The sequence below is a fragment of the Sorex araneus genome, chromosome 3, assembly GCF_027595985.1.
Source record: "Sorex araneus isolate mSorAra2 chromosome 3, mSorAra2.pri, whole genome shotgun sequence".
Lineage (NCBI taxonomy): Eukaryota > Metazoa > Chordata > Mammalia > Eulipotyphla > Soricidae > Sorex > Sorex araneus.
The window spans coordinates 224,469,799-224,492,566 of NC_073304.1; the positions used below are offsets into that span (position 1 = coordinate 224,469,799).

Genomic DNA, 22,768 nt, shown 5'->3' on the forward strand with positions numbered 1-22,768 from the left:
AAAAGGTGACTTGGAGGGCCACAGAGAGCACAGAGGTAAAACAATTGCGTTGCATGCAACTGACAAGGTCTGCTACCCAGCACAACATATGTCGCCCTTGAACATCAACTGAAGTGATCCCTGAGCACTGCCCCTCCCCCCCCACACAAAAAAATCATTTAAAAGGTTAAACATGGGACTGGGTCGATAGCTCAAAGGGCTGCAGCACAGGCGCTGCATGCTGGAACCCCAAGTTAAATCCCTAGCACTCCATGGCCCCCTGAGCATTAGGGAAGCACCCCCAAAAGAAACAGGGTTGTAAACCCTGCCCCTTCCCTAGCACCACCAGGCATGGCTCAAAAACAAACAAAACTTGGGGCTAAAGAGATAGGACCGCTGGTAGAGTTCCTGCTATGTATGCGGCCCACCCAGGTTCGATCCATGGCACCCCACATGGTCCCCAAGCACGAGTAATCCTAAATGCAGCAGAGCCAGTAGTCCCAGGGTTTGCCCCCCCCCCCAACCTCCAAAAAACTCCAAAACTCTAAATAAGTCACTTCATTTTGAGATTTGCTCTGAGGCAATCAATTTAAGACCACATACTTAGTCTACATTATTCTCTCCTTCCAAGCTCCGGGGAAGGAAGAGATTCTTAAGGGGGGGGGGGAATCAGTTAATTAAAAAAAAAATCCCTTCAGGAAGTCACTTAGTTTGTGTCTTAATGACCTCACTAAGAAAAAAACAGTACTCCCACCAAACCCCCCTAGGGATTTCCAATTCAAGAATAAGCATTTCTCTTTAAAGGAAAGATTTTCTATGACTAGGAAGTCCATTATCGATTCGCATGTAGACTATTTTACATTTAAAAATTAAATATTTTCGTTTTGGGTCCACACCCAGCTGTGCTCAGGGCATATTTCTAGGGCGGATGGGGGGGGGCTTATATGGTGCATAGGATGGAATCCAGGTTGGCCACATGCAAGGCAAGAGCCCTACCATGTGTACTATCACTCTGAAAGTTTCTTGCTTTTTGTTGTTTCGTTTTTGGGTCACACCTGGCAATGCTCAGGAGTTACTCCTGGCTCTGTACTCAGTGGTTTCTTGTGGTGGTGCTCAGGGGACTATATGGGGTTCCAGGGACTGAACCCGGATTGGCTGAATACAAGGCAAATGCCCTCCCCACTGTACTGTATGTCCAGCCCTAACTTTTCTAACATAACATCTTAACTGTCAAAAGTTGAAATCACCCAATCACCCAATACTATGCTAGAGGAAGTCCAGGGGTTAAGGTGCTTGCCTTGCATTACCCGGGTTCAATCTCCAGCAACATATGGTTGAACCCACCCCCACTCCTCACTGTCAGGACTCCCACACCCACACCCACACCAACTACGCCCCCCACAAAATTTACAGAATACTAAAAACCTTCTCACACTTGCACCATTGGCCATAATGGCCTATGTGTTTAAAGTTTACACGAGTCAGTTTTAGCAAACACAAATAAATCTAAAATCAATTACTGACTTTGAAAAGCACCAATCTTTGGATGGTTAGAGAAAAGAGCACAGGGGCTAAGCCCCTGCTTAGCAAGTGGCCAACCCCAGTTCCAGCAACCGAGGGGGATGTTCCAGAGCACGGGGAGTGACCGGGAACAGTGGGCGTGAACTTAACACACTGGCCCCACCCCCATCACTCAAGCAAGAAAAGGGGGTAGGGTGTGTCTGCCTTGCACGTGGCTGAGGAGGGTTCAATGCCCAGCATCCCATATGGTCCCCCAAGCACCACCAGGAGTAACCCCTGGGCACTGCCAAGTGTGGTCAAAAAATGTAACAAGAAAGGGAGGGAGGGAGGGAGGGGGGAGGGAGAGAAAAGGGAAGGAAGGAAGGAAGGAAGGAAGGAAGGAAGGAAGGAAGGAAGGAAGGAAGGAAGGAAGGAAGGAAGGAAGGAAGGAAGGAAGGAAGGAAGGAAGGGAGGGAGGGAGGGAGGGAGGGGGAGGGAGGGAGAGAAAGAGAGAGAAAAGAAAAAGCAAAGATTGGGGACAGGTCTGTAAAATGTAGATAATATAGAGACCTGGTTACAGTGTAGCATTAATAAAGATGAAAGAGTATTAGTAGTGTCTGAAGAAAAAAAATGGAGTACCTTTATCCTCTCCTCAGCTAGATAAAAAGTTCACAAGGGAACTAAGGCTTACTCATTATCTAGCTTCCAGAATTTTCCTCAGCAGGATAATGATAAGTCACCTAACAATCAGAGTGTGCCAGCCAGATTGAGCCACAGAAACAACACGTGTAGAAGAGAAAATTTAAGATCTCACTTTGGGGAAGTACGAAAGTCAAATATTAATGTTCCAAATAAGGTTTTCAGGAAAATGTACAACACTTCAAAACACTTCCACAGAATCATGTAAGTGGTGGGGCAAGACTCTACCCTACAGCCTATAACTGATCACTTTTTAGAGGTGATAGAGTAACACCGTGATCTACCAAGTCGTTCATAATACAGTTTCAGACATTCAGTGTTTCAACGCCAATTCCTTGACCACTCTTTCAACACAAATCACAAGTACAGATTCCACCTGGACTTCTTCCCCCTGGCTTTTGAGCCACACCCAGTGGCTGGAGGGACCCTGGGGTGGGGGGTGGGTGCGTGGAACTCAGGCGTCAAACATTCCAAGCATGTGCTCAGTCGTTACTGGCCCTTCACTTACACTTGAACGAGGCAGTCATAGGAGACGAGCCACAGTGACCGTAACAATGACGTCAACAACCTCGGTCATACCTAACTCTGCCCCTCCAAGCAGTACACCCGGAGAACCTTAACCATCTCAACCACCTCGGGAGAACTCGGGAGAACACTGACAAACATATCAGAAAGGTCAAAGGAATCACGTACTTGGCTGGATAAACCCAGTGGAAATCCAAATCAGAATTCTATGACGGAGAATAGTTATGTACATTTATAATACATTTTTAAAATTCCCAAGGGATGAGCATTTCTACGTTTTCTTATTTTTAGAAGTACCCAATCACATTGCACAAGTCACATGACATGATGTAACTATTAGCAGAGAAAATGATCCAAACCCATGAAAATATACATGGAAGGAGAAACCAATCACCGTATATTCCAGTTGCCACATTTTTATGTAGTACTTTTGTTCTTGAAAAAAAAAATGCTAAACTCACAAGTTCTCTTTTATTAATTAGTAAAGTAGGTAAGAATTTGTATAAAGCCAGCAAAGACATGTACTCAGTATTATATGAAATGAGACTGTACCCAATTAAAGGAAAACTGATAGGAACAAACAGATAGGTAGCTTTTGCACCCTCCTCTGAAACTGTTACGATTAAAGCAAAAATTCCCGGATTAATACGCAACAGAAAAATTAGCGAAACAGTTAAAGGTAGGAAACAGCTTATCACTCACTAGTATTCAGTGGTGTTAGGCGAAAGCAAAAGTTCAAACTGACAACGCCTGCAGACAATTGAGCTGGGCCGGACAACGATCAGGAAAGGAGCACGTCCAGCGGGAGGGGGAGGGGAACACACCCACGGGCCCCGGGTCAACAGCGATACCTGCAAGGGCCCCGTTAAAGCAGGCACACCGAACTGCAAACAATTCCGAGAAACGGAAAATGAACTGCAACGGGCCACTTTCCACACCCGAAAAGTGCCTTAAAGACCAAGTTCGCCAACAATCTAGAACTATATCATGATTATGCAAGGCAAAGATTATGTAATTTTATCGTTTATTATGAACGTTCTCCGACTCTTTAACGAAAACGCCTCGTTTTCGCCAATGCGGGGCGGAGGGCGGAGGGAGGGGGTTTAAGTTCTTCGGGGTTACGTGAGCTCCAAATCCAAACACACACAGCACACACACACACACACACACACACACACACACACACACATACACGCACGCACACCCCAAAGACGAGCCAGCAAACAAAACCCCCACAATGATCGCGCGCCACGTGACCGAGGCGCTGGCAGCCCCGGGACCGTGGGGCGGGCGGCCGAGGCGCGGCCGGGCGGCGGCGGGGCGCTCGGGGGGCCCCGACGGGACCCCGGGGTGCGGACCCGCGGGGCGGCGCGCGGCCCCGACACGCGGCGCGCGCACCCGGTCTCGGGCGGCCCCGCCGGCAAGTCGCGGCAACAGCCCCGCGCGCGGCCTCGGGGGCAGACGGGGGTGACGGCGGTGGGGGAGAGGGCGATTTAAAGTGGCGCCATCATGTCACCCCGCTCCCCCGCGGCCGGCGCGCCGGGCAGGGGACGCCCGCAGACGCGCTCGCCCGCGCCCGGGCGCCGGCCACCGGGGCGGGCGGGCCGGCCGGCCGCTCCAGCCCGCCGCAAAACAATCGCACAGTTCGCCGGCAATCAGAGGACCGTCAGCCGGAAAAAGGGCCCCCCAAACTCGCCCTGGAGCGCATCAGTGCTGCTTCCTCTTTGGGGTTTTTAAAATAAATAAATAAATAGAAATAAAAGAAATGGAATAAAAAAGAAGGGGGGAAAAAAAAGACCAACGCGTCCGCCGGAGGGAGCCCGGACCGGGCGCCTAAGTGACCTGGATTCGCAGGCGGCGGCGAGAAGAAATAAGTGGAGCGAGCCGCGCCGGGGCGAGCGGCCGGCGCCGGGGTCCCGGCGGCGAGCGGCGCGGGACGCGCGTCCCGGGCGGAGAGGCCCCCGGGCGGGCGGGCGGGCGCGAGAAGTTGGCGGCGCGGGGACGGAGTTGGTCCGCCGCTCCGGGGACGGGACGGCGCCGGGGCCCCGCGAGCCCCCGCGCGGCCATCAAAGTTCCGGGACGTGCCCGGCCCTGCCCGGCCGCGGCCAACAAAGGGCGGGCGGCACGGGAGCCCCGGGGAGCGCGAGCGAAGGAGAAAGGGCAGCGGGAGGCGGAGGAGGAGGCGAGCAGCAGCAGCAGCAGCACCTACCACGTGATGGAGGAGCGCAGCCCGGGCGGATTCGGCCCCACAAAATGGGCGCAGTTTGCAAACAGCCCCCGGCCTGGGCGCCCCGGGCCCGCGGCGGCGGCGGCGGCGGCGGCGGCTCGGGCTCCGGCTCCGGCTCCGGCTCGGGCTCCGGCTCCGGCCCGGGCCCGCCGCTCTCCTCCCCCCCGGCGCCCGGAGCCGCCCTGACTTCCCGGGCGGGGGGGCGAGGCGGAGGGGGAGGGGAAGGCGGCGGGGAGCGGCCGCTTTTTCTTCTCTTTCGGGCCCTTTCTCCGGCCTTCCTCGGCGCCGGCGGGGCCTGGGCACGGCCGGGGACCGCAGCCCGGCGCGGACGACGGGGGCAAAGGGTGAGGCCGCCCCCCCCGCCCCGCACAAACAAGCGCCGCCGCCGTCTGCAGCCCCAGCCCGCGCCGCGCCCGCGCCGCCGCCCCCGGACGCCTCCTTCCCGGCCGGGGAGCGCTCCCGGGCCGCCCCCCCGCGCCGCCGCGGCCAGACGAGTCGGCTTCGCTCGGGCGCCCGCTGCTCCCGCCGGCTCGGCGAGCGGTGGCGGCGGTGGCGGCGGCGCTGGGAAAATGGCGGCCGAGCTCCTTTTCCCTCCCCCCCTTTAATCTGAAGCGGAGGGAGAATGGAGCGAGCGAGCAAGCGGGCGAGCGCCGGGGACACGGGGAGGAGGGACAGCAGCGCCTCCGCCGGCTGCGGCTGCGGCGGCGAAGGGCCGCTCCGCCCCGGCGCGCCGCCAGAGGGCGCCCGCCGCGCCGCCCCCGCGGGCCGCCGAGAGGCGCGGCCGCCCTTCGCCGCCGCCTCAGTCATGGCTCCTCGCCTCGGCCGCGGCGCCCGCGCCTGCCTCCGAGTGCGGCGGCCGCCGCGCCGACCCCGAGCGGCTCCCCAGCAGCTGGGCGGCCGGGCGGCCGGGCGCGCGCGGCACTGCGGCAGGCGGGAGTGGCCGCGGCCCCGGCGCGGCGGGGCCGACCGCGCGCTGACCGCGCCGGGGCTGCAGGGGCCGCGCGCCGGCTCCGAGGGGCAGGGCGGCTGGGCGCAGCCGGCCCGGAGGACGGGAGCCACGGGCGGTTGGGGCTGTGTGGGGCGTACGCTACTGCGGTCGGTGCCACACTACTCCGGGGCCGCGCGTGCGCGCCATCGGGGAGGGAACCGTCTGACCAGGGAGGCGCTTTCGGGCGCCCTTTGTCCTAGCAGCCTGCTTCGAAACACTGCAGCGTGCCTGGGCACTCGCCCCAGCGCCCTGCTCTGCAGCCGCCAGGGTGGAAAAAAAAAAAAGGCGCACGTCGCCAGTGCGCAGGCGCAGCCCGGCCCGCGCGGGGCCAGCCCGGGCAGGGCAGCGGGAGCGAGGAGGGAAGGCGAGGCCGCCGCGCGGCGCCCGCCGGGAATTGTAGTTCTCCTGCAGAAGCCGCGCGCCGCGCCCGCCGGGAACTGTAGTTCTCCTGCAGAAGCACGCGTCTTGTTTTGGGTGTCAGGGCTTGGCAGATCCGCCAAAACAGGCGAATGGCATTGCACAATGAGTGTTTTTATGCTTCCTGTCGCCACCAAAAGGAAGTTCACTGCTATGCTAAAAGTTTAACAAAGAACGCCACAGAGAAACCCAGATCTCACCACGAAAAGCAAACTTGGCGCTTTCCTACCAGCTTGCCTCAGAGCAGTGGCACCTGATCGTTTCCCATGACCAGTCTGTCGTCACTGCAGTATTTTAGCCCTTTCCCAAAACGTTGAAATCGTTCTTTAAAAAATTGGGGAAAAAAAACAGCGATATAATCCAAAGTGTCGCAAAGTATACAAAGTATAATTCCACCTTCCTTTAAAAGAAAAACTTGCCAGAACACAGGTGCACCGTTTTCGTTTTATTAAAAAAAAAAAAAAAAAAAAAGCTCTGCGGGCTTGAAGAAACTCAGAGGCGAGCTCTGGGACTTCGCAAGCGAGAGGCCCCGTTGGGTCTTCGGCACCACATGGTCCCACAGCGCGTCAAGAGCAGCCCCGCGAGGTGTGGCCAAAAAACCAAACCAACTTACAGGCCAGAGAGAGAGCTGGGCAGAGCGCACTTCCCTCGCACGTGGCCAACCCAGGTTCAGTACCAGCACAACACACCCACCCCAGCCAGGAGCAATCCCTGAGCACCGCAGGGCGTGGCCCAAACAAAGTGAAAAGTAACTCTGGGATTAACCCACTTATAACTACAGATGATTAAGGAAAAAATGTTGCAACATTAAACTTGTTCAGCAGATGGTAAGAGCATGATGCTCTACTACCAAAACGGAAGATGAGAAATGCTCAATACTGTTTTGTGGTTTACCAGAACCAATATCCGGTGCAGGCACAGCTTCTAGTCAAAAACATCCTCTCAGTTTTAGTCCCCCACAAAGTCACACTGACTTACATGCCCTACAGTGACTGCACCTGCATTTCTCTGAACTTCCATTTGCGCTCTTAAAAGTCACACTCCGGTTATGGTTCTCAAGTATCAAAAACAGGCAGCTAAGACTTGAAGAATTACAGGTCAAAACATAAATATACATATATATACACATATATAATGTACATATCTTTGTATTCTCATCTCAAAGGAATTCTTATCTTAGATTTTTAGTTTACAATCCCGGAAGGGAAAAAATGTAGCTAGTTAAGAAAATATTCCACACACATAACCTCCTTCACATACTGTCATTTACAAAATAGCGCAGAAGGGTATCTAACACACAATTCCAAGACCAATAGATGGCGAGCTAGAGCCCAGATCTGAGGATTCTGAAATCTAAATGAGCAGAATGAAAACACCAAATAAGGCAAAGCCGCTTGCAGTGTAGACTTAAATATTATGTTCAAAGACACCCACCATAAAATAATCTGAGGAGTGCTTCAACTCATAAAATCCAACTGCCATATTTAACTAGGTCCCCCAATCACCAGGTTTGCGGAATTTGTTGCATTAGGAGAAAGGTGAAAGTGTTTGTTTTTAAAACATTAATTTCGGAGGAAATTCCCACATTCCCATTCTCTCAACCCTTAGTCCAAGCAGCAGGAGAGCGTAGAGAGTTATTGCCACTTTACTCAGCCTGCCTAGTTTATATCCCTATCTCCAATCTTCCTGCCTAGGCTTATAAATAAGAATATCCAAAGGTGAGTCACCACAGACTCCAAACTCTCAAAGACACATAACCTTAAAATTTCATCCAGAAACACAGTGGGACATCAAGGCTGATAAAGCACAACACAAAACACTTTCCAACTCAATCTTGACTCTAATATCCACTCCAACCTAGGGGGCTAATTTAAAATCCCCACAGGGCTGGAGAGCTGGTTCAAGAGGATGAAGGCTAACGCCCATGCTTTGCACACAGGAGCCCCAGTTTCTAATCCTGATTCCGCTAGGAAGAACCCTCAATTACTGAGAGTAGCTCCTGAGCACTGCCAGGTATGCCCCCCCGCAACAAAGAAACAACCAAACATTCCTGTTGGCAGTGCTTGGTTAGGAATGGACGGAGCACCATTGCCCAAGTCCACTCCGAGCCTGAAGTCTGCCAGGATGGGTACCGGAGCCAGGAACAGAGCTTCCTTCTGTCTTGACGAGAAGGCAACTGTCCTTCCTCAGAAGGCGCTGAATGTGACACCTCCTCCACGGCTAGTTACCCTAAAGGGAACCTAGACATCACAGAATGAAGAACTGACAAGAACCCTGTCCTTGGTGGGAAACCATGACATTAAACAGCCTTGACCTAAGTCACACTGCTGACTTCCAGCAGTACGAAACACTGTACCATCAGACTTTATTGAAGTCCATTTAAATTAGGCTTCCTAATTTCCTGAACTCAAAAGCCCACTATCTCTCATGTTAGAGTGCACTATGTTACCTCATGATTCCACATAGTGTCTCTTGTATGCACCATTACTTATTCCTCAGAAAAGTCTTTCCTTCCTGTATGCAGCTGTGTCTCATGCCTGCAGCCTGTATCTGACTCTCTACGTAGACAGGAGGACAGAGAACCATCTCTTCAGTATTGGCTCTTGCTCACTGTCCCTCCAACTTATGTCTTCAAATTATACCCCACCTGCGGAGCCAGAGCAATAGTGTCGCAGGTAAAGTGCTAGCCTTACACACAGCAGACCCAAGTTCAAATCTCAGCATCCCAGACAGCCCCCAAAACCGCCAGAAGTGATACCTGAGTGTAGAGCCAGGAATAAGCCCTGAGCATCACAGGTGTGGCCCAAAAATCAACTGACAACAAATACATCCCACCATTTAACCATTATCAATTACTTCAATTAACAATAATGCTGCTACTACAGTACCCTGCTTTCCATTACATATTCCCTGGGATCCCTCTGAAGCTGTTTTCACAGACGAGTCTCACCTCCTGAGCCTGAATACTCATAAACAGGTTATTGCATCTTCTAATAAATACTCAAAAACTATGGTTATTGCATCTTCTAATAAACGTATACCAAAAAGGGTCTAGCTTCTCCACCACCTATTTTCTAAGAAGCAAAAGTTCCTAAGCAACCTAGTATATTACAAACTCAGTACCTCATATGTCAAAACTAATCTCAAAAGAGCACTGGGGGGCTGGAGTGATAGCACAGCGGGTAGGGCGTTTGCCTTGCACTCGGCCGACCCGGGTTCAAATCCCAGCATCCCGTATGGTCCCCTGAGCACCGCCAGGGGTAATTCCTGAGTGCAGAGCCAGGAGTAACCCCTGTGCATCCCCGGGTGTGACCCAAAAAGAAAAAAAAAAAGCACTGGGCTATTGTCTCACACTTTAAATATGTATGAACCCCACCCAGAGAACACGCTGGAAGGGCTGCCTGGAGCACAACTCAGCATGGGGGAGCCCTCGACTCAACATCACACGGTTACCAGGACACTTTGAGCTGGGGCTCCCCTCCCCCAGACCCAAAGAAACTCAACTCAGGACCAAGCACCACCAAACAGCACTGAGCCAGGAGTAGTATCTGAGTACCGCCAGGTGTGGCCCCAAAATCAAGCAAGCAAAACTGTTGAATGTACATAAAATATGGAAGGCGATCTCTTTTGAACTCCAGAGTTTAGGAGAAATCAGGTCAAGAACGAAGTTAGAAAACCACACAGAACTACGAAGAGGACTCAGGGCGTCAATCTGCAATGCTCAGCCCCACACAGTGCCCCTGGCCTTCCCAGGTCACAGCCTCCAAGAGCAACATGCCACTCACTCGTGTATAAAGAGAAAACAAAACAAAACCAAAAAAGGAAGACAGAATAAGATTAAAAGAGAAACCATGATAGGGACCGGGGAGACAGTACGGGATAAGACTTGCACACGGCCAGCCTGGATGCAGTCCCTGGCACCCTGCTGACCCCAAGCAATATTTCAGTTTCATAAGTATCGAGGCTTGGCCAAACCTTAAGAAAAGATTCTCCTACTGACGGCAAATAGCTCGGGTAGCGAGGTCATGAGGATGGAGATGGGACAGCAATTAGGGTTCATCTACCCACCGGGTTTGAGCCCAGCAACACCTGGTCCCCCAAGCATCACCGGGCACAGCCCTGGAGGTCCCCACGCACCACTGGGGAGACCTGGCTACTGCAACACTGCAGGGCTGGCCTAGGATGGCCAGGAAGAGCTCTGGGACCTCCTGAGCACTGCCTGGGAGCATACCCCCACCCCCTCTCTAAGAAAGTCAGCTTTGGTTTGGTCCGGGGCACGCCCAGCATTAGTAGGCTCCGTATTCAGGGATCACTCCCAGTGATGCTCAGGGCTTACTCCTGGCTCTGCACTCAGGGATCACTCCTGGTGGTACTCGGGGGTCCATATGGGATGCCAGGGATTAAACCCGGTTGGCTGCATGCAAGGCAACTGCCCGACCCGCTGTACTCTTTCTCTAGTCCCCTTTTTAAAATTAAAGGTTCTTAGTTTTGGTTCTGTTTTTCAGTACAGCTGGCAGGGCACATGCCTTGCACACAACTGATCCAGGTTCGATCCCAGGGCATCGCCTGTCCTGCCAGGAGTGATCCCTGAGCACAGCCAGGTGTGGCCCCAACACAAAACAAAACAGAAAAAAAGGAAGTCTCTAGGGGACAGAGAGGAATAGTACAGGGTGAAGCACTGCTTACAGGCAGCCCGCCCTGATCCCCCAGAACACACTACATGGTCCCCAGAACACTACCTGACGTCACCCTGGAGGCCCCACGCCCCCCTGCCCCCAGCATGACTTCCTGAGCACCATTTGGGAGAACCCCCAAAGTAAAAAAGTCTGAACTGATTAAAAAATCAGTATTAAACAAAGGACTTGAAAACCCTTTGTAAACAGCAAAGTATTATTAGAATGCATAGCATTCCTTAGTTTCAATAACATCTAAAATAAGGTAACATGGGGGAGCAGGAGGCGGGGAAGATAAATACATAAAAATAAGCTAATTTTCTTCCTCATACTAGAGATCGTATGTACTTTGGAATTTACATGAAGATATTATCTTATATCTCACATAGAGGTAACCCAATAACTCAATGAGAAGGAAAACTAAGCTTATTCAGCCTCATGATGTAATAGCAAGCAATAATGAGTACAATACCTACTGTTATAGGTTAACCCGAAAAGCCTCTTACATTTGGAAACAAATTCCTCGGGAATGACTCAGAGACAGCACTGAAAGTCGAGCACTTACAACCACATCCCTCACCGGTAAGTTTCCTTAGACAATCAGCTAAATTTCAGATTTACAGATTGATTTTTTTGTTTCTATACCCTGTGGTGCTCAGGGCTTATCCTGGTTCCTATCTTCAGGAATCAGTCCTGGAACTGCCAAGGATTGAAATCAGCTCAGCCACATATGTGCAAGGCAAATGCCACTGTACTAACACTCTGGCACTAAGATCTAGCCATTGAGAAAGCCATTAATTCCAGGTTTCATAAACAATGACTTTTAATTCATACAGTTTAACCAACACATTATAAGATTTTGGAGGACTGGGGCCTCTCTTGGCAGTGCTGAGGGCTACTCCCGACTCAGTGCTCAGAGGTCACTCCCAGCACCTCTTGTGGGAATCATGCTTGTGTTTGAACCCACGTCACGCATATGCCAAGCATGAACTCAGACCTTCGAACAATCTCTCCAGCCCTAATGATAGTTCAATAGTTTTTCAAAGAATTAAATGACACGAGGTAGCTGATCTCAATTGACTAATGCCCTGAACAATGTATAGATAGAATTATATATAAATATAGCAATTAATATATAGAACAAGTTTAAATTCTTATATAAAAAGACTTAAGAAAAAATAAATCAGGGGGCTGGAGCAATAGCACAGCGGGTACGGTTTGCACGCGGCCGACCCAGGTTCTAATCCCAGCATCCCGTATGGTCCCCTGAGAACCACCAGGGGTAATTCCTGAGTGCAGAGCCAGGAGTAACCCCTGTGCATCGTCGGGTGTGATCCAAAAAGAAAAAAAAATAATAATAATCAAATATAACAAAAGGAATGTACTGATATTCCAAGATTTTGCAGATGCTTGCCTTGCCCACAGCCAACCCCTGGCACCCCCTGTGGGAATCTTGTGGGAATCATGCTTGTGTTTGAACCCACGTCACGAGACCCAGGAGTCAACCCCCAGTACCACAAGCCCCCACAGAGCCAGGACTATGCTCTAAGTACTCCGAGTGGTGGCCCAAAAACCGAAATCAATCAATCAATAAAATATTTTGCAGATGAGATCCTTTCAACTGTATCTACCTGCCCAGGATCTAATAACTGTACCATCTAATAAGCTTGCATGTCAGAATTTGCCCATAATTACCAAGAAATTATCAGGTCCTTTCCAAATAAAACATTAAAGGTAGAAAAACTTCAAGGCAAGAGAAAGAGTACAGCGGGTAGAGCATGTGCCGTGCAGCAACCAACCCAGGTTATATCCCCGGCACCCCACCTGGTCCCCCCAAAGCCACCCAGGAGTGATCCCTGAAGCACAGACCCAGAAGTAAGCCCCAAGCACTGCCAGGTGCGATCCAAAAATTAAAACAAACAAATTGTTTTCCAATATTGAATTAAATTGGCAAAAACAGAACCAAGTACTGAGTAGCTAAATCCATATTCCAAATTCAATCTAATAAACATAAATTTCTCTCTAAAATTTACACTAAAGAAACTACAACTAGCAAAGCAAAATAATAAAATACTGAGCTCAAGGCTCCGGCTCCAGGAGAGACCCAGGGGCCTCGCAGGAAGAAGGCCTCTGCGCCCTGCACATCACCCCCATGCCCGTGCTGGGTGGGACCCCTGACATAACTACACCCCCCAAATCAAAAATTTTATTTTTAACAGAACTGAATAACACAGAGCCGGACAATAGTGCAAGGGTCGTTTGTATGGTTCAATTATGGAGACCCAGGAGTCAACCCCCAGTACCACACAATCCCCGGGGCACTAATAGATGTGCATCCCCCCCACACACCCCAAAAACCTGGCTATCCTCTACAGCATCATTCCTGTTGTCTCCCATTCATTTATTTATTAACATTTCTTGAGTGCCTCTCATACACTAAACACTGCTATGTACCTATCACACCATGAAAAATCCCTCCTAATCCCTGATATTTGGGGTGGGGAGGCTGTACCTGCGGTAAAGGTGACGGTAAGGGTGACGGTGACGGTGATGGTGACAGGGCCGGATCTGGGCTCTACGCTCAGGGCTCGCTCCTGGCGGTACAGGGGGACTCTATGCAGTGCCAGGAAACAAATCTGAACCTCCTGCATGCAAAGCATTCCAGCCCACTCAGTTATCTCTGCAGCCCCCAGGATTTCATATTACTTCTTGTTGAAGAGATATGATAGTGTATCCCTAAAAGCCTTATAAGCCAATATTACCTAAATTTAAAAATATCTGTGGGGCTGGAGAGATAGCACAGCGGGTAGGGCGTTTGCCTTGCACGCGGCCAACCCGGGTTCAAATCCCAGCATCCCATATGGTCCCCTGAGCACGGCCAGGGGTAATTCCTGAGTGCAGAGCCAGGAGTAACCCCTGTGCATCGCCAGGTGTGACCCAAAAAGCAAAAAAAAAAAAAAAAAAAATCTGTAATAGAAATAATAAATTTTGCCAATCTCAGTAAACCCAAAAAAAAAAATCTGCATTTCTGGTGCAGTAGAGGACACTCATCAAGAAAGCAAATAATGACTCATAGAATGGGAAAGTTTTTGAAGACTGGGATCGGGGATAGTACAGAGGTTAAGGCACTTGCCTTGCACTCAGCTGACCCTGGTTTAATCCCCACACCACATACAAGGCCCCAAGCAGAGCCAGAAGTGATCCTGAGCGCAGAGCCAGGAGTAAGCCCAGAGCACCACTGGGATATGGCTCAAAAACAAAAACAAACAAACAAAAAAGCACACCCTGTATTATTCCGTTCAGATGAAATCTCCAGCTAGACAAATCACAGAGACCAGAAGTGCAGGGCCGGAGCAATCGCACAGAGGGTAGGGCGCTGGCTCTGCACTGGGCTGACCTGGGTTTGACTCCCAGCACCCCATTCGGTTCCCAGAGCACAGCCAGGAGTGATCCCAGAGCGCCGGGAGTAACTGCCTATAAATCAAGGGTTTCTCTTTCAACTGTCAAGAATCTAAAATTAGATTGTGGTACTCAGAGGTTCGAAGACTTATTTGGATTATCAGATGTCCCCTTTACAAAATACACACAAGAATACTCAGCGGCCCCCTGGAAATCTTTTCTTTCCTTTTTGGTTTTAGGGTACTTGGGGGTACACGGGGGTGCTCAGGGCACCTTCTGTGGTGCCAGGAAACTCAGTTGGACATGCAAGGCAAGGACCTGACCCACCGCCGTATCTCTCTGGTTCGCTACTGAGATTTTTTAAGCAAAAAAAAAAAAAATACCCAATCATGGGGCCAGAGAGATAGTACAGTGGGTAGGGCACTTGCCTTGCAGGCAGCTGACCTAAGTTTGATCCCCCCAGCACCCCATATGGTCCCCGAGCCCGCCAGGAGTGATCCCTGAGAGCAGAGCCAGAAGTGGGCCCTGAATACAGCTTGGTGTGCCCTGGCCAAAGAAACAAAACAAAACAAAACAAAACCAATTGTGCCCCAATTGGATGGGGCTACTACGGCACTGTTTCTATATTAACCCACTCCCCAGGGTGGGGGCAGTCTCACCCCATTTTGGGAAATGCTGGTACACTGGGAGTAATGGCTACAAACCACTCTATTCTCATTGTTTTAAATGAGCATGCTAAAAAAAGTAACTGCATATTTGGGGGCGTAGGGGAGTTTGGGCCACACCTGGCAGTGATCAGAGAAGGTTTATGACTGTACCCAGGCAGAGTTCAGGGAAACATATGCAGTGTCAGGGATCAAGCTGGGTCAGGCACAAACAACTGCACTTTTTTTTTTGAGGGGTGGTGGGGTCATGCTGACAGGACACTCCCGGGGGCGAACAGGGGAACCATATGTGGTAGCAGGGATCAAAGTGAGGTCATCCACAGGGAAGGTGGATGCCCGGCCCGGGGACCGCCCGGGGACCGTCTCTCCAGCCCCAAACATTTTAAGCAGGTATGCAGTACACTTAAAAAGATGAGACAAAGGCAACAACCCCTGCAGGGTGTTGCTCCCCCCAAACTTCCCTCCTGCTGCAGTGTCTGCTTACTTTCATCTTCTTAAATAAATGCTTAAACTCTCAAAAGATTAAAAAAATAGCACTTAATTTCCAAACAATTTAACTTTGCAAACAACAAAAAAATGCAGAGCCTCTTACAAAATGTCAGAAGGCAAGCCACATTCTGCCATTCATTTTCCCCAGAGAGATTACACCAAGGCTCCCGTTTGCCTTCTTATTACACTTGCAAATTCACCGCCAGCTGAATACAGAAGCAAAAATTAGGTTCCCGTGGAACTCAAGCTACTCAGAGTCACTCTGTGTGAGAATGAAACGAGGAACCCAGCGCCTCTGAAAATGACCAACCGAAACAGCAACGAGGGCCAGAGCGATAGCACAGCAAGGAGGGTGTTTGTTTGCCTTGCACACAGCCAACCTGGGTTCGACACCCAACATCCCATATGGCCCCCTGAGCACCACCAGAAGTGATTTCTGAGTGCAGAGCCAGGAGTAATTCCTGAGCATTGCCTGGTATGACCCAAAAAGTAAAAAAAAAAAAAAAAAAAAAAATCATCGAGTGGAATGCTTAAGGAACACTAAATTATTGCAAGAATTATCTACTATGAGATGGAATTAGAATGAATCACTATATTTAAGTGAGCAAACAAAAAACGCCTAAAGAATATTATAAGACATGGTTGGCAAGGCTTCTACAGAGGGGTAGTTCAAAGACAAAAAAATTGGCATTAGTGGGGAGAGAGAAAGTACAGTGGATGGAACACTTTTCCTTACACACGGCTGACCTAGGTTTGATTCCCAGCACCCCATGTGGCCCCCTGTGCCCACCATGAGTGACCCCTGAGTACAGAGCCAGGAATAAGCCCTGAGCACCACCAGGCTCCAAAACCAAATAATAAAAACAAAGCAAATGTGCAATACAAGGCATGGAGATGGACTTAAGAATACTAACCTGCAAGATGTCAAAATTCAATTCAAGAATCAGCCAATTTTTTTTTTTTTTTTTTTGCTTTTTGGGTCACACCCGGCAATGCTCAGGGGCTACTCCTGGCTCTGCACTCAGGAATCACCCCTGGCAGTCTTCGGGGGACCACATGGGATGCCAGGAATCAAACCCGAGTCGGCCACGTGCAAGGCGAAGGCTCTACCCACTGTGCTACCGCCCCGGCCCCAGTCACAATTTTTAAATAGCTAAGTAGCATGAGGGTGAAAGAGGGGAGACTAGGAGGGGAGATAAAGAGGAAGAAAACAACTTTTCCCAAAATACATAACAAAATAAGGAAGATGAATAGGACCATCACTTAATTATAGCTGATTCAGCACGCTAAGGCTTATGTAGGGGAAAGAACTACAACCTTGCAAGAGCAGCTGGAGAGACTGTGTGTGTGTGTTGGGGGGGTAGTCTGGCCCTCCCCACAGCCGTCCCAGATCCCACACAGGGTCCTATGAGCGCAGAGCCAGGAATAGCCCACTAGCACCACCTGTAGGGCCCCCAAACAAACCCAAACAAACAAACAAACAAAAAAACCTGGTTTTAGATAATGTTTTAGAAATGTTACATTCAGGAGCCGGAGCATAGGACTGCGGTAGGGACCTTGCCTTGCACTCCGCAAACCGGGGTTGGACCCCCGGCATCCCGTATGCCCAGATGGCCCCCGAAGCACAGCCAGGACTAATTCGAGAACACAGAGCCAGGAGTAGCCCCTGAGCACTGCCAGGTGTGTCCTCCCCACCCCCACCTCCAAAAAAAAGAAGCAGAAATATTACATTTATCATACTGATTTGGTGCCAGAACTTCACAGGAGGAAGAGAGCAGCGTGGAACGCCCTCAAGAGTGTCAAAGAAGTGGTTAAGAGGACAAAGAGCCCCCCGCTCCGGGCACTTCTTTTCGACTCCACCGTTCTTCCCGAACTAACATACGCCTCAGAGACCTGGGCCCTATGCAAACAGGATGAGAACGCTATTCTGGTATCCCAAAGAGGAATCAAAAGAGCTCTGCTTGGAGTATCACGTTTCACTCAAGTAAGAGAAGGAATCCGGAGTTCCGACCTCCCTTGACGGTCAAGAATCAGGGATGCTGTCTCCTTTGCCAAGACATCAAAGATCAGACAGGCCGGACACGTAATGTGATTCAGAGACGACCGCTGGACTAGAGCTGTTAGCGACTGGATTCCACTGTCTTTGCTTCTGTGTCTTCTTCTGTCTCCTTTGCTTCTGTGTCTTCCCGTGTGTCTTCTGTGTCTTCTCTTGTGTCGTCTTCTTCTTCTGTCTCTCCTCAGTGCCCCTCAGTCTTAGTTTATACAGCAAATTACATAGGGTGGTGACACAAAGGTGGGTTGAACATTAACAAATCAAAAAAGAAGGGTAAGACCATTTCTCCAGGAGATTAACAAAATCTCATCTAAAGATTTTGATGACATTACTAGGAGATCCGCTCAAGGGTGGGGTCCAAACAAGAGTGTGTCAGGGTGTGTCTCTTTCTTCCTTCCTCAGTTAGTAATCCGCTTAAATAGTTATAGTAAATTTACTTCTAATATTTCTAGCGATGTCATTCTGTATGAGCACAGTAAGAGATATAAACTTAAAGTTTGGTTCTTCCTGAGGACATTCACTATATATTCCAGACCACAGTCCTCAGGCCAGGTTAGTCTTCCTAGCCCCAGCAGGGTCCTAGTCTCGTCGTTACTTTTGGATCATGACAGCATTTGTCTATGACCATGCTTTCAACTTATAGTTGAGTATTGTGGCATTTTGGCCTGGCCTATTTCGATGCCAGGGTAGCTCACAGCTTGCCCTGGGTCCATTCCGTCCCTCGTCGGGACCCTGCTTTTGGGGTGTTAGGAACTAAGGGCAACTGAGTTGAGAAAGCAGATGCCCAGGAGTAAATATTATTTGAGTCAATCAGCTCCCAAGTTCCAAAGCATAACATTAACTGTCTTCCTGTGTTCATACAGAAAGGCCATTGCTCTAAGGTAAATTAGGTTCCCTGCGCAAGGACAAACCCCATATTATCCTACACATGGGATGTCAAAAGATCACATAGCCGCCCACCAACGAGATGGTCAGACTTCTTCGTCAAAACCCTGAACGAACGGTTTGAGGCTCTTCCTATTCCTGGAGCGAGCAGATACCATTGGGCTACACTAGCACTCGACAGGGACGAATGGAGACGTCACTGGCGCCTGCTCGAGCAAATCGAAGATCAACGGGATGACAAGTGAACATACTGATTTACAAAAGATATATAGAAAGTCCCCCAGTTTTTGATGAAATAAGCGTTCTGGTAATAAAATACTGCACTGACTTGGTAAAAATAAGAGAACTAAGGGGCTGGAAAGAAAGTATGGGAGCAAGGTGGCTGCCTGGCATGCAGCCAAGCCAGTCCAGCTCCCAGCACTCCTGCTGCCTCTCCACCCCCGCCCTAGACAGAGGATCGCCCTTGGGTCATTCCTGAACAGGCAGCCAGGAATAGCCCTGAGCACCAGGAGGTGTGAGCTATAAATGAGAGAGAGAGAGAGAGAGAGAGAGAGAGAGAGAGAGAGACAGACAGACAGAGAGAGACAGAGACAGAAAGACAGAGAGACGGAGAGAGAGGATTACTCCCTAAAGTGCTCAGTGGGGACGATGCAGAGGAGAGAACCAGGGCTCCTTCATATAAAGGTCGCGCTCAAGCCCTCTGAGCTATCTCCTTGGCCCTGGAAAGAATTGTTAAGTGTTCAGAACGAGAAACACTTGCAAAAGCCAGAATTTATTTTCAGCTTAGGAAAAACTTTCTAAATGAAAGTCATCTAAATATCCAAAGGGCTGTTGAACAGAAAAGAAACTGGAGCCGCTGGAGGCAGTTCCTGTCTAAACACAGAGTGAAGGAATTCACAAGGAAAAAAAAAAGAAACCCGGCATACCTAAAAGAGCCACAAAAAGATGAATTTAATAATCATAAAACTTTCACCGAAGACCATGTGATATCCTATGAAAAAAGGGGGGAAGAGCCTGGAATAGTGCCTGCTTCAGGTGCCAAGGGTTCGATCCTGGGCACTCGATACTACCGGGGCAGGGAGCAGCCCCCAGTCCCCAGGCCTATCTCCAGATATGGCTCCTAACACCACCACCAAAAAAAAAAAAAAAAAGTGAAAAACAAAAACTCTACAAATGATGTCGGCAATGACAAGGAAAAGAACATATTCCTGGTCAATCCCTGTCAAGAGGGCCTATGCTCCTAGCCTTCTCCGAATCATTCTACTTGAAGTGCCACTCTGAAAGGGACAGCCATACCGATCAGTACCCAGAGGCGCACGTGGAATGACTTGGGGGGCGGGCAGGGGGGTCCAGGCCTCCTGGCGCGGGGCATGAGGCACCGGCTTGGGTCCCTGGCGCTGCATGCCCCCTCCCCAACAACAGACACAACGTTGAAGATGACATCTTTAAATCAGACGGCTCTGACCACGGACACTATGACCTCGGTTGGAAGATGCTGTCAGCGTGGTAAACAAACTAGTCGGCAAATCTCAGCGTCATGATAATAGTAAGGATAGCTTTCAGGGGCTAGCGTGCAGGCCAAGCACTCAGAGTGCAGAGGCAGGGTTCAAGCCCAGCACCTCACGGAACCACTGCGGGCAGTGAGCACAGGAGCAAGAGCACAGGGCAGGCAGGAACCGACACACACAGCAGGCCATGGCCAACTGGCTCGAGCGTGCACGTGCACATACACACACACACACACACACAAACACACACACTCCCCCCTACGTTGACACACACAGCAGGCCATGGCCAACTGGCTCGAGCGTGCGAATACACACACACACACACACACACACACACACACACACTCCCCCCACGTTAAGATTTTAAAGCCAGGGACACAGATAACTCCACAGCAGAGGCTGGTAATACGATGAGTCCAGCCCCAGGCGCCTCCCTGCATGCCAAGCGCGATCCCAGAGGCTTTGCTGCTTGAGATCCTGGTGCCATACAAAATAGGCAGAAGCACCACAATTCAAGTGGGCACTGTAGCCAGGGGTCTGACACACCACCATCAGAGACACAACCATGGGGGGAGGTGTGGGGGGGTGGGGGTGGGGGGGGGTTAGGGGATTAATTTATTTGAAAGAAGTCTAAAAGAAGCCCAAACCAGAAAGTACACAAAGAAAGCATTAAGCCTAATTTTTCTTTTTCCATAGTACAGTGGGTAGGGCGTTTGCCTTGCACACGGCCGACCCGGGTTCGATTCCCAGCATCCCATATGGTCCCTGGTGGTGCTCAAGGGACCATATGAGTGCAGAGCCAGGCATGACCCAAAAAGCAAAAAAAATAAAAAATACTGAAAAAGGGCCAGGGAGATAGCACAGCAGGGAGAGCGCTTGCCTTGCATGTGGCTGACCGGTTTTCAATTCCTGGCACCCCATATGGTGCCCCCAGCCCAGCCAGGAGAAAGCCCTGAGTACCGCCAGGTATGGCTCCCCAACAACAACAAAAAAGAATGATGACGGAGTGTATAGATTTAGGTATGCTACATCCAAGCCAGGACCCTACAAGATACAAGCACTGTCCGAGCTAAGGCCTTGATTTAAGAGGCTAACAAGACAACAGTGCCACCCACAGAGCATCAGGGCCAGTGAGAACAGTGGTCCACAGCACCCTGGCCTAACAGGCTCAGGAAGCATGCTGCTGTGTGCTGTGGCTCCTTTATCCTTTGACCCACCTGTGCATGTACGCCTGTGTAATAAACATTCTTTGCCTCTTACCCACTTAGGGTCCTCCTCACTGGGGGGGAGGAGGGGGTGCAGAGCAGTAAAGCGGACAAGGCAGTGGTCGCCTTGCACACCACCAGCCCAGGTTTGATCCCTGGCTCCATAAGGGCCCTGGAGCACGGCCAACAGCGGTTCCTGAGGGCACGGCCAGGTGTGGCCCCGATACCAAGATAAATAAGAATAAAACCTTCCTTCTATCGCTCTGTACCTTGGATCTGCCATTGACCATATATTCACCTTACTATTAGATGTTCTATAAGAACATGATTATATGCTCATCTTAAATCTTTGTTTTTGTTTTGGTGCCACACCTGGCAGTGCTAAGTGCTCGTGCGGGAGATCAAACCCGGTCAGCCTCGTGCAAGGCAAGTGGCCTCCCCACTGTGCTACTGCTTAAATTCTGGGCTGCAGGGGCTGGAGCAATAACACAGTGGGGAGGGCATTTGCCTTGCACGCAGCCGACCCGGGTTCAATTCCCAGCATCCCATATGGTCCCCTGAGCACCGCCAGGAGTGATTCCTGAGTGCAGAGCCAGGAGTAACCCCTGTGCATTGCCAGGTGTGACCCATAAAGAAAAAAAAAATTCTGGGCTGCAGAGCTGCTGAGACTAGAGAGCAGTTTTGCCCCAGTGCATTCAGTTCCAGCCCCAGCACTCAGGGTCATCGACCTCTCCACGCCCTACCCAGCACCACTGGGTGTGGCCAAAAACAAAAACAAATCTTAAACCACTTTAAATAGGACAGAATTTAAATTCTCTCCATTATCTCCTTAGTAATTTAAATATATTCTCAGGTCTCATTAGTAAATATTGCTACAATAGATATATTTTTAAAAAATATTCCTCTGTATTTTCCTCCTAAGGCAATTTCTAGAAATAGAATCCTTTCTCTCTCCCCACCCCCCAACCATGCGCAAGGCAAGCACCCTACCCACTGCACTATTACTTTAGCACAGAAACAGAATTTCTGCGTTCAAAGGCATATTTGTATTTTTCAGCAGATATTTCCAAAATACTTTCCAGAAAAACTAGGTCCAAAGCACACTTCCACCAGAACTTTTTTGAGACTGTCCCTCAATTGCCAGTTTCATAGCTAAAAAAAAATAAGAAGAGAGGGAATGGGAGAGACACAGTCAATTATGAGTGGATTATATTTGATTCCCAGTACCACACGAGAGCATCCACTGAGTTTGGCCCCTCCAAAAAACAAATGAAAAGCTGAGACTTCGGGGCCAGAGAGAGTTCAGTGGTAAGGTCCCTGCCTTCATGCAGCAGAGCGGGGGCTGGCTCTGAGAGAGTAATCTGCATTTATTTATCAGAATAAAAAATGTTCCTCCTATACCTCTAGATCATTTGTTTTTCTTTGTGAACTCTCAAACTCTTTTGTCACTAAGTCAGCTAAAAGGAAGCACGTATCAGTGACTTTAGCTCCCCCTACTGGCCAAAAAGTTAATAAACTAAAATAAAGCTACAAACTTGTTTTTTTTCCTACCTATT

General features: G+C 50.2%; 1 protein-coding gene across 5 annotated transcripts in view; it reads right to left on the bottom strand.

The window, feature by feature from the left end:
- Positions 1-22,768, bottom strand: part of KANSL1 (KAT8 regulatory NSL complex subunit 1) — a 167,642-nt gene that overhangs the window by 132,000 nt on the left and 12,874 nt on the right. The window contains exon 1 of one of the 5 annotated variants that reach the window (XM_055129832.1): positions 4,913-5,051. The exons of the other annotated variants lie outside the window; for them this stretch is intronic. The gene's annotated coding sequence lies outside the window, so the exon portion shown is untranslated. Of the gene's footprint in view, positions 1-4,912; positions 5,052-22,768 lie in introns of those variants that run through there. 5 annotated transcript variants of the gene reach the window in all.